Source organism: Thalassophryne amazonica, chromosome 17 (assembly GCF_902500255.1).
Source record: "Thalassophryne amazonica chromosome 17, fThaAma1.1, whole genome shotgun sequence".
Taxonomy (NCBI): Eukaryota; Metazoa; Chordata; class Actinopteri; order Batrachoidiformes; family Batrachoididae; genus Thalassophryne; species Thalassophryne amazonica.
Genome location: NC_047119.1, coordinates 41771318 through 41781352, shown reverse-complemented (window position 1 = coordinate 41781352; position 10035 = coordinate 41771318). Strand labels below are relative to the sequence as shown.

The window sequence follows — 10035 nt, the reverse complement described above, 5'->3', positions numbered from 1 at the left end:
AAAGGCCCCCAATGCGCAAGAATTTGGTTTACGTCCGGGTTGGTTGTTGTCATGAACTATTCATTCTTTGTTTCGTTAACTGGCATATTAACATTTAGGGACACATACAAACTGCAGAACAACATACTTAGCTCTTAGCGTAGCAGTTCTTCTACATACTTCCGTCAAGCCTTTTTTTGCACACAACACTGCTCATCGCAACAGCAACGCCTGGTGGCTAATGTGAGAACTGTTACAAACACATCACAACAGTCATCTGCTACAACCATGGCCAAAAGCAGAGGTCGATCACCTTTTGGAGGAATATGAGCGATGTGGGGGTGCTCTTGAGTGTTCCATCAAGTGTTGGTACATGTTAGCTGCCATTTTTTGAGGTAAGACACTGAAGTTTTGTTGACGAAAATAAGATTAGCCTCCCTCTGTACCAGGCTAAAAACTTTAGTCTGGTAATGCGAAACCTTAGCCGACTAAGCACTTTGTGCAAAGACTAACATAAAAAAATAAAAATTAAAAATTAGTCGTGAGTTTATTTGACTAAACAAGATTAGATTGCTTTATGAAACTGGGCCCAGTAGGCAGAGCAGCGGTACGGGTAATCCTCACTAGCATTTTTGGTGTACAATACCAAGACCTACCACCAATTCAAGATATTTATAACCTTATATCGGAGCACATTTAATCATAGTTCCTGTAGTTTTAGTCCCACATTCTGTATTTTAATATTTATGCTACTTTGGCATTAGCGGTTGTAGTCCTACACCTCGTCAATGTTTGTACTTTAACTCGTTAGCCGGGTTAACCTGACCCCAGCTTGATTAGTACTTCAGTACTAATCAAGTTGGGGCATTTTAGTCATCTGAGGATATTTAGTCAAACCACTAATCATAAATTTTAAACCCTTGTGCATCTGATCCTTTACCTCTAGTCCAAGACTGCCATAATTTCAGATTAGCATTTACCACCCTATATCTTTTCTCTTTGTTTTTAAAGATGACCGTTATTCAGAGATACTTTAGTTTTATAGGACAATAGCTTTTTTTAGCTGTAGATATTTTTAGCAAAATAAATAAATAAATAAAACATTATTACACCTCATATCCGTTCTAATCCTGTAATTTCTGTCCCAATCAATCAATCCTTTGCCCCCCATCTTTAGTCTAAAGTCTCCAGCACATCTAAGACCTCTAATTCCAACATATTTCATTGAACGCATTGTTGCAGGTACAAACTTTTAGCAGAAGGCATTTTAAGTTGAAAAATTAATCTTGGGTCCTTTTTTAACATCGAATCCTTATAGCTGGAGTCCTTGGGGGGATTGCAGCAAATCTCTGATATTTAAAGCTTCTGTTAGCTGTGGTCCTGTAGCATTCAGTACCATCAGTTAGTACTTGAAACCCTGTTAGTTCTTGTCCAACCATCTGTCTGATTTAATTGTTACTATTTTAGTATTAGTACCTGTAGGCCCAGAATACCTGTTACCTGCTCTTAACCCTTCTGCTGCTGTTGTATCGCCACCACCACTTACATTTTGGGTCTTGTCATTAGTGGAACATCTCGTCCAGCTACATCTTAACACAGAATAAGTCATTCAATTTATCAATCCGCAATACTCTGCATCATCATCGAGTTCTTAAGTTCTTGCTCTTAATGTCTAGTCTGAAAGACTTTAATCGTACCTAATCCTGACCTAGATCCTGTCATTAATCCTCCAGCCTTCACTTTAATTGTGACTGAATTAGTATGGCTTACCCCTTGTCCTTCAGCTCTAGTCTCACCATCCTAGAAGGCCCTAGCCTGTCCTAGGCTGTGAGAACTCAGATGAATGTCCCGTAACCCAAGAACCTTTAATTATTTGAAGCATTTGGCCCCCAGGCTTCCAAAGATAAACATCTTCATTATTTATTTTAATTTAATTAGCTGATGTTTCTTTTAGAAAAGCCAACTCTGGTCTTAACCAGATTCAGTCTTTTAGACTGAGCTCAGTCTTATTAGGTCTTTGGTCTGTTCAGCACTTTTAGTTAAAACGTTTACTCAAATATTTTCAGCCAACCTGCTATTTCCTATATTCCATAGTGTGAACTTCTTTAGTTTTTTTTTATTCTTGTTTGTTCAGTCTGAAATTCTTTTGATCCTCTAATCCCATTTATATATATATATATATATATATATATATATATATATATATATATATATATATATATATATATAAAGAAAGGGCAGGTATAAAATTAAAAAGCATATACAAGGATGCATTCCCTTCTCTTTTTTAAAGAAGAGACCAGAGAGTGTGCACAGTATCCCTCCAGGTGAGTCCAGGTCTCCTTGGGAATGTCCCTTCACCCCAAGAGAAGACAACATTGCAGACCAGCAGCTCATCACACATTCGAGAACAGATACCGGGGATCAAAAAGGGAGAAACCCAAGAAGAGGGAACATCTTTCACATGGTGAATTGTATATAATCTTGTTCTCACGGACACAACCCAACCTGCCTTTACGCAATTCAACAACTTAAGTAAACTATATACAAGAACAACAAATGGGGTGCCCTGCCAAGCACTGCCGCCATGAAAAGAAATTGTAATAATACAATTTTTGGTGGATTACAGTTCTAATCCTGGTTTAATCACTCACAGTTTTAAGAAATTAAACTTTTTTTGGCTCCCCTCACTCACACAGTACTGTGTAAGTAAGTCGGCTTTCGGCTTCTCCCTTGTTTGCACTCGGGGTCGCCACAGCAAATCCAAGGTGGATCTGCATGTTGAATTGGCACAAGTTTTACGCCGGATGCCCTTCCTAACGCAACTCCACATTACATGGAGAAATGTGGCAGGGGTGGGATTTGAACCCGGAACCTTCTGAACTGAAACCAAGCGCATTAACCACTTGGCCACCACCCCTGCTCGTAAGCTCCTTTATTTCTTTCATGTGTACCTCTAAATGCTTTGGCCTTTTACAGGAAACTTTATTATTTAATTGCGACTTTTTAGGTGTCCTTAGTTTTAGTGTAGGTTCTCTTCTTTTCCTTTACTTGTTTAGCTAAAGTACTTGAACACTCTATGAAACTAGTTAGCGGGTTATTGAGCAATGCAACAATCATTACTGATGAACAACTAGCAACAAAAATGAGTTAAACAGACCAGTTTGTAATAAGAGCAATGGTTTGATGGACATGTGCAACACCAGTGCTCATAACCAGTAACCAGTTCATTTTGATAAAAGTCAGATGATCAGGGGAGTCCCAAGATGGCCACCAGGAGACCCGCTGGACCACCTGAAAGAACGTATCACTGTCCAGGACTGTTTGTCTTTCTGTCCCCTTCATCTCTTCATTGTCTCTAAAAGAAGAAACAATGGTGACTGAGTGAATCTGCCCCATCCAAAAAAACCTCACTAACGACACCCCCCACCCCCCAGCTTAATGAATGCTAGGCTTAATTAGAGCACCATGATGTCAGAGGCATTAATTATCAGTTGGCTTGGTTTCAGAAAACCTTGTTTCTTTCTCTCATCTCTTTATTTTTGTAGTGTTTAGTGATTGTGATTTTTTCTCTGTCTTAGCCGAATCCAACAATATTCCGAAGCACTTCTCACACCGGATGGATATAAAAACGTTATCCAGCAGTTTTGACGGAGGTCATCATTAGAAATGTCTGTGATGTTACATAGTTCTTTTTCCATTTGTCGACGCTGCGACAACTCCAAGACTTCATAATCCTGATCAGGTTACCGGGCAAAACAGCTTTAGTCAATACAGGAAGGCAGAACTTTGAACAAAGTGTACTGATGAGAATTCACCATGGATCCATGAATATCCAAGTCCTTGCCAAGACCGGTGTCCTGCCACAATAATAACCTCCTAACCCCAACCCGAAACGAATACCGAGGACCAGTGCAGCATCACCGGTTACTACAACCCCAATTCCAATGAAGTTGGGACATTGTGTAAAATGTAAATAGCTTTTTTGAAACACGTTGCAGGCATCCACTTCAAAATGAGCAAATATTTGCACGAAAAAAAAACTATCAGTTTGAACATTAAATATCTTGTCTTTGTGGTGTATTCAACTGAATATAGGTTGACGAGGATTTGCAAATCATTGTATTCTGTTTTTATTTACATTTCACACAACATCCCAACTTCATTGGAATTGGGGTTGTAAGATTTCAGCCAATCAGCACAACTCTAACAATCATCTGCGGAACATCTTCTAGACGCGCCCCCACTTGAGATGATGTCACAGCAGAGGAGGGTTACAGTTATGCTGATTAGCTGGAATCTTAGTTAATGAAGATGTGCATCTTCACCGATCACCGGCATCAATCGATGTAATTACAGCAGGACGTCAGTTTCAGTATCTTATTCCTGTGAATAAAAAAAAAACAAACACAAAAAAACATTCAAACATGAATAACATTTTAAATAATGATAAAAGTTTTATGCTAAATTAAAAAAATATATCTTTGTTCCTTGGATTTACAATGTGATGAAAAAGATAATGAAATAAAGTGAGGAAGAAAAAGTCAGCTGATCCACATGGTGGCGCTTCAGGACGTAGCATCCAGTGAGCTGCAAAAACCACAATGAATCAGGAACACAGCGTATGAATGTTTTAAGTGAAATAACGTCTTCTGTCAAAATTAGATGGAATTCAGCAGGAAATAGACATCCATGATGACTGTGAAGGAATTACAGGCGTTGAATAAAATTATAAAACAGGGGTGAGGGAAGCCACCAAGATTGTACACCGCTGTACTGTCATACTGCCCACTGCTGTTTGCAATTGCACCTTTAGGAAATTTACATTTTTAATGTAAAAATTTACATTTTTAATGTAAAAATAAAGAAGCAAACAAACAGCACAGTACTTTTATTGACTAAAGTGTGATGTAATTCTGGTTTAAAGTTTCTGAAGTTGTATTGTTAAAATAAAAATTAAAAAAAAATTATATTATGGTGCCAAAATGTGCATTAAAATGATTTATCCAAATTATTTGTGTGTCACAAATTGTCACAAATTAACTTAAAAAAAATCCTTTATTAATGCGGTAGATGGACCAGAATAAATGCTTGTGTTTTCTGAGGTGAATATTTTCTAAATGCTCACAATCTGCCTTCAAACAGTCGTCATCTTCTGATTCATCTCTTCATTTCTACGTGGGGTTGAAACACTTTTTACAGCTGGTTGCCATTCCTGTGGCTAACTTGCTAACCCGGGTTATGGACAACCTCCTTCACCAGAAGATAATGTGCCGTGTGTTATAGTGTTTGCACACATAAGTGCAAACCTAGAAACAATGTTGCAATCTCTCCAATCACAATCACTGAAGGATGTCATTCATTCAGACATCGTAGGTCTCATGGTGATTTCCCTCACCCCTACATCATTTTATTTGGAGCCTGTAATTCCTTTACAGTCACTGTGGGCAGATATACTGTTACACCAGATCTGATCCGGAATGTGGATTTTGTGGACATTTGAATTTAATTTTGAAAAGTTAATTTGGTGTACATTTTGCATTATATCTCAAACAAAAGTGCCTCATTCACTCTCATTTGTGAAAATAAGGTGCAAACTGGCACTCTCAATGAATGAACGAAGTTTGAGCCGCATCTGATCCGTATTGCAGATTTATCGGCTATTTGATTTTAACATTGAAAAACCCTTTTTGTATTATATTTTAGCTTATGAAAAGCCACTTCTAACAGGACTTTGACCTTGAAATTTTTTTCAAGGTAAAAAAATTTATGGAATTGGAAACTAGTGTTGGCGGGGGTTTGCGCTCTATGAGCGCAGTGCTCTAGTTTTTAATTTTGATCGTGCTGTTGACTTTTAGACAACAGAGCAGGGAATTTTTTTTTTTAAATAAACAGTGCTGAATTTTTTAGGTTTGAATTAATGTCCTGCTTTAAAAATAAATAAACACCCAAAGAAGCAGAGTACGATTTTGCGTTTGGTGGCGGTAAAGAAACCAATAAGTAACACAAGTGACAGACTGACTGTCAGAAACATGAAAAGTGGTTCTTAAAAAATAAATGTAAGGCTTTCAGTGTGAATGTTGTTGACGTCTCTGTCTCTCTCTCTCTCACCCCATGCACAAACAAGCAAACAAGCTCACTCTCTCTCTCTCACACACACACACACACACACACACACACACACACACACACACACACACACACACACACACACACACACACACACACACACACACACACACACACACACACACACACACATCATAGCATGGCCGTCCAGATGGGACTCTTCCACATGACCAAGCCGATCAATCAACACTGAAGGGCCCAGGTGCTACGATGCACCATTTCACAGTCTGTCACACACACATGTGCACGCGCATGCATGGGCACACACACATGCACGCACATGCACACACCCGCACACATGACCTCAGCTCGCTCTCCAGAGGCCTCATCTGGACGGATGACAGAAGACGGAGACAGACAGACTTCAACTCGAAGACAAACAAGGCCCCAAACTAAAACTAGAGCAGCACTCCACACACACGGCTCCAACATGTCACCGCTCTGCTGAGGCTAAAAATAGGACCTGCGTCTGAGTGCTTCTATAAACGACTTTAATTACGCTTTACGTGGGTTTTAAAAGCTGCTATGTCACAAGAGCCTCTGCTCACATACCTGATGGGTTTATTCTCTGGGGGGAGTTTACTGACTGATCGCTCATATTTTCTCTCTAACAGCTCATTTTCACCCGAGTTTCTCTGTCTCTGTAGGGTTACTAACAAAAACCTTTCAGCCAATCACCATCAAGTACAGAACATTTAACGTCATCAACACATAGAACCTGTTTTATTCTGGCACTGACTGGGGTTCAGGTCTGGATTCTGAATTTGTTTTCTTAAAAAAATTAAAGAAAAAGATAAATCAATGCACTGATCTTGATGAAAATGATCATATGCCAGATAACAGACATCAAAGAAGTAAAACTTAGTAACAGTTCGAGGTTTTCTACAAAGTGTCCGTCATGAACCTGCTGCTTATGACATCATTTTTTGTCAACATTTTCAGTTTTCATTTTATTACAGATCCAGCTGTTTTCCACACACTGCCCCTACCACCCACTGCTGTTACACCTCCCCTAGGTTTACACCACCGCCCATACACTTACACCGCCCCCTGCTGCTACACTGCCCCTACAGTTATACTGATCACACAGTTACACCTCCTGTAGTGTTACACCATCCCCGGTTGTTATACCGCCCTTACTGTTACACCACCTGTATTGTTACACCGTCCCCGGTTGTTATACCGCACTTACAGTTACACTGCCTGTACAGTTACACCACCCGTACAGATACTCTGCCTGTACAAATACGCTGGCCATACAGATACACCGCCTGTACAGATACACCCTACTGTTGCACCACCCCTACTGTTACACCGCCCCTACAGTTACACCATCTATACAGTTATACTGCCCCTACAGTTGTACTGCTCCTGTAGTGTGTACAGTTACTGCATGTGGATTATTTTCAAGCACATTCACAAACAGCTGGTGAAAGAAAACCAGGACCCCTGTGATACCATTCAATCATTCAAGGATCTGCAGCTAACATCAAACACATTTGTAGCCTTGAAATGCACGCAGGTCTACAGCTTCTTAACTAGATCTGTCCATGGTGCTGATCGCACACTTAACCCTGAAGGAGTATTTGAGTCATTTATGTCATAATAGTAGTTTTCTCTGGGCCCCTCCCCAATCGGACCGGGAGTGACATGTTTAGCTGCATGTTCTCCTTGAATTGCTGGCTGTCTGAATGGTGTCCAAAAAATGAGGTGGGCTTCATAGATAATTGGCAAAGCTTCTGGGGAAACCCTGGTCTTGTTAGGAGAGACGGCATCCATCCCACTTTGGATGGAGCAGCTCTCAATTCTAGAAATCTGGCCAATTTTCTTAAATCCTCCAAACCGTGACTATCCAGGGTTGGGACCAGAAAGCAGAGTTGTAGTCTTACACACCTCTCTGCAGCTTCTCTCCCCCTGCCATCCCCTCATTACCCCACCCCCGTAGAGACTGTGCCTGCTCCCAGACCACCAATAACCAGCAAAAATCTATTTAAGCATAAAAATTCAAAAAGAAAAAATAATATAGCACCTTCAACTGCACCACAGACTAAAACAGTTAAATGTGGTCTATTAAACATTAGATCTCTCTCTTCTAAGTCCCTGTTAGTAAATGATATAATAATTGATCAATATATTGATTTATTCTGCCTTAGAGAAACCTGGTTACAGCAGGATTAATATGTTAGTTTAAATTAGTCAACACCCCCGAGTCACACTAACTGCCAGAATGCTCGTAGCACGGGCCGAGGCGGAGGATTAGCAGCAATCTTCCACTCCAGCTTATTAATTAATCAAAAACCCAGACAGATCTTTAATTAATTTGAAAGCTTGACTCTTAGTCTTGTCCATCCAAATTGGAAGTCACAAAAACCAGTTTTATTTGTTATTATCTATCGTCCACCTGGTCGTTACTGTGAGTTTCTCTGTGAATTTTCGGACCTTTTGTCTGACTTAGTGCTTAGCTCAGATAAGATAATTATAGTGGGCGATTTTAACATCCACACAGATGCTGAGAATGACAGCCTCAATACTGCATTTAATCTATTGTTAGACTCGATTGGCTTTGCTCAAAATGTAAATGAGTCCACCCACCACTTTAATCATACCTTAGATCTTGTTCTGACTTATGGTATGGAAATTGAAGACTTAACAGTATTCCCTGAAAAACCCCTTCTGTCTGATCATTTCTTAATAACATTTACATTTACTCTGATGGACTACCCAGCAGTGGGGAATAAGTTTTATTATAGTAGAAGTCTTTCAGAAAGCGCTGTAACTAGGTTTAAGGATATGATTCCTTCTTTATGTTCTCCAATGCCATATACCAACACAGGGCAGAGTAGCTACCTAAACTCTGTGAGTGAGACAGATTATCTCGTCAATAGTTCTATATCCTCTTTGAGGACAACTTTGGATGCTGTAGCTCCTCTGAAAAAGAGAGCCTTAAATCAGAAGTGCCTGACTCCATGGTATAACTCACAACCTCGCAGCTTAAAGCAGACAACCCGTAAGTTGGAGAGGAAATGGCGTCTCACTAATTTAGAAGATCTTCACTTAGCCTGGAAAAAGAGTCTGTTGCTCTATAAAAAAGCCCTGCGTAAAGCTAGGACATCTTACTACTCATCACTAATTGAAGAAAATAAGAACAACCCCAGGTTTCTTTTCAGCATTGTAGCCAGGCTGACAAAGAGTCAGAGCTCTACTGAGCCTAGTATTCCTTTAACTTTAACTAGTAATGACTTCATGACTTTCTTTGCTAATAAAATTTTAACTATTAGAGAAAAAATTACTCATAACCATCCCAAAGACGTATCATTATCTTTGGCTGCTTTCAGTGATGCCGGTATTTGGTTAGACTCTTTCTCTCCGATTGTTCTGTCTGAGTTATTTTCATTAGTTACTTCTTCCAAACCATTAACATGTCTATTAGACCCCATTCCTTCCAGGCTGCTCAAGGAAGCCCTACCGTTAGTTAATGCTTCGATCTTAAATATGATCAATCTATCTTTATTAGTTGGCTATGTACCATAGGCTTTTAAGGTGGCAGTAATTAAACCATTACTTAAAAAGCCATCACTTGACCCAGCTATCTTAGCTAATTATAGGCCAATCTCCAACCTTTCTTTTCTCTCAAAAATTCTTGAAAGGGTAGTTGTAAAACAGCTAACTGATCATCTGCAGAGGAATGGTCTATTTGAAGAGTTTCAGTCAGGGTTTAGAATTCATCATAGTACAAAAACAGCATTAGTGAAGGTTACAAATGATCTTCGTATGGCCTCAGACAGTGGACTCATCTCTGTGCTTGTTCTGTTAGACCTCAGTGCTGCTTTTGATACTGCTGACCATAAAATTTTATTACAGAGATTAGAGCATGCCATAGGTATTAAAGGCACTGCGCTGCGGTGGTTTGAATCATATTTATCTAAT

The 10035-nt window shown here is 39.6% G+C and overlaps 1 protein-coding gene across 4 annotated transcripts in view; it reads right to left on the bottom strand.

Annotated features, from left to right (window-relative positions):
• The window catches only part of LOC117529754 (transcription factor 4-like), a 236245-nt gene that overhangs the window by 211343 nt on the left and 14867 nt on the right, over positions 1-10035 (bottom strand). The window lies entirely within an intron of this gene.